We start from the raw sequence: 2,592 nt of genomic DNA on the forward strand, positions 1-2,592 counted from the left end.
GGAATGTATATCTTTGCAGACCCCTGATTACAGGGTTAGTTGTCTGGGCAGGTTGCCTCACCTGTTTTGATTGTGGCTCCGCCCATTTCCAGCCGGCCAGAATTAAGAGGCTGGCTGGCCTGGTGTCAGAGACCTTCCTGCAGTATCTGCTGAAGGCGTGCGATTGTGGTGTTCATTGATCTTGAACTCTTTTCCAGTTTGCAAACTTTATTGGGAACCGGCTGTGATGGCCGAGTGGTTAAGGTTTTGGACTCGAAATCCAATGGGGTCTCCCCGCACAGGTTCAGATCCTGTTCACAGCGCCAGCCCGGCTAGCTCAGTCGGTAGAGCATGAGACTCTTAATCTCAAGGTCGTGGGTTCGAGTCGCACGTTGGGCGCCAAGTCACCTCTCTGTCCGGTCTACAGGACCTGGATATGTCATCCTCTACTACCCCTCCTGGGGATGGTAGGAGGAAAACCTCTTCCAAGAGGAAACATCTTTCCTGCTCCGATTGCGACACACCGCTCCCTGATGGTAGGTAGCGGCTTGAAAGGTTGTGCCCTGCGGGGTACTACTGGTCCTATAACTTGCCTATTTTCAGGCTATGAGTGGGCCCGTGGTCGCGGGTGCAGAGGTCCTCCACCTGTGGAGCCCTCTCCCAGAGATATGATGGCATGGGTCAAGGAGATGGTGAGTTTGGGCATCGCTTGGGTAAATAGTTTTTCCCTTGCTTGTACTCTCCTTTTTGTTTTGCAGGATGATTCCCTCAAAGGGATCCATTGCACCTTGTCTCAGCTCACCAGGAGACCATGCTCTGAGCTCCGTTCCTCGTCTCCCCCCCCCCCCCTTGTAACACCTGCGGGTGGCAGAGGATGATTCCTCCGAGGACGACTCAGTTATTCCAGCAGAACTGCGTTCCATTATGAACAAACGGGCAGGCTGCTGAAGTCCATCCGGTCTACAGTGGGCCGAGATGTTGACGGGGAAGCCTCCACGTCTGCCTCTGGGGGACATATTGCCTTCCATGCGGACGCCACGCTGACCGACCTTATGGTGCAGCAGTGGAAACAGCCAGAGAAAGGACATTCGCTTTCCAGGATCTTCAAGAGTTTGTTTCCTATTAACACTACCCAGTGGGATTCCTGGGGGCCTCCCCCGAAGGTGGATTTGGCCGTAGCAAAGCTGTCCCGCAGAACCCTGGTGCCCTTGGAAGATGGTTCAAATCTTCAGGACCCTCTGGATCGTAGGGCGGACTCCGTTCTGAAGAAGGTCTACTCAGCTTCCTCCGCGCAAGCCTCTGTGGCCATAGCCTCCTCTATGGTTGGTGACTTTGCGCAACCGCTTAGCCGCCTTGGAGCGGGATATAGACTTGGGCGTAGACAGAGATGAGATTCTGGCCTCTATGAAAAGAGTTCATAGGGCTGCAGATTATTTGGCGGAATCCTCCTGCCATCAATTTAAAATCTCCGCCAAATCTATGGCGTTATCTACCGCTGCCCGTAGACCCCTTTGGCTAAAGCCTTGGCGGGCAGATTTTGCGTCTAAAGCAGCACTCTGTGCTCTCCCCTTTGAGCCGGGAAGGCTGTCTGGCCAAAGCTTAGACGCCATTATGGAGGGATTAGCTGAAGGTAGGGGAAGGTCCCTACCTCAAGCATCCAGGGGCAGACGTGCTCCCCCTAGAGGCAGAGGTTCTTCCTCTAATTATAGACGCCCTTCCCAACAACGGCGTTTTAGATATCGCCCTAGGGGAGCTGGTCGTGGCGCTTCCAAGGAGGACACCAAGAAGAAGCCTGAGTTTTGACGTGGGGCAGCTCCCTGTGGCCCCCCTTCCTGTGGGAGGACGTCTTTCCTCCTTTTCCAGAGCATGGTTCACCCATATCCAAGACCCATGGGTGTTGAAGATCATACAACACGGGTATCACATCGACTTTCATCTTCCACCTCCAGATCGGTTCGTTTCCACCCAAACTCTTCCACCTTCTCAGCAGGCCAGTCTAGAAGCCTTGGTTGCCGAATATGTTACCAAGGGCGCCCTGGAGAAGGTACCAGCCTCAGACCTCGGTCTGGGAGTCTACTCCCCCGTCTTTCTGGTCCCCAAGTTCACCGGGGGCTGGAGGATGATAATAGATCTGAGGTACCTCAATCGGTTTATCAGGAAGAGGTCATTTCGAATGGAAACCGTGGATTCCGTGGCTGTGTTTCTTCAGCCAGGAGAGGTGATGGTTACCCTCGATTTGAGGGACGCCTATCTACATGTCCCCATTGCTCATTTCCACAGGAAGTTCCTCAGGATTGCCGTCGCTATGGCCGGCCACAGGGAGCACTATCAATTCACAGCTCTGCCATTCGGCATCACATCCGCCCCACTGGTATTCACCAAGGTGATTTCTTCGGTCGCCGCGGCCCTCAGACTTCAGGGTCTTTTCATCGTCCCTTACCTAGACGACTGGCTACTGAAAGCTCAGTCTCCTGCTGCTCTCCTCCAGCAGCTCAACCTTGCCATCAACTTCCTACAGGAGTTAGGATTATCAATTGGGAGAAGTCCGAAATCGTTCCATCCACCCGAAGAAAATTCCTCGGATTTATAGTGGATTCAGAAGCGATGCAGATC

At 53.7% G+C, this 2,592-nt stretch overlaps 1 non-coding gene across 1 annotated transcript; it reads left to right on the plus strand.

Moving 5' to 3' along the window:
• Window positions 1-220: 220 nt before the first annotated feature.
• Window positions 221-302, plus strand: TRNAS-CGA (transfer RNA serine (anticodon CGA)). The gene has a single exon. It is a non-coding gene; the product is annotated as a tRNA-Ser (tRNA).
• Window positions 303-2,592: the final 2,290 nt, after the last annotated feature.

The sequence above is a fragment of the Leptodactylus fuscus genome, chromosome 2 (genome assembly GCF_031893055.1).
Source record: "Leptodactylus fuscus isolate aLepFus1 chromosome 2, aLepFus1.hap2, whole genome shotgun sequence".
Classification (NCBI taxonomy): domain Eukaryota; kingdom Metazoa; phylum Chordata; class Amphibia; order Anura; family Leptodactylidae; genus Leptodactylus; species Leptodactylus fuscus.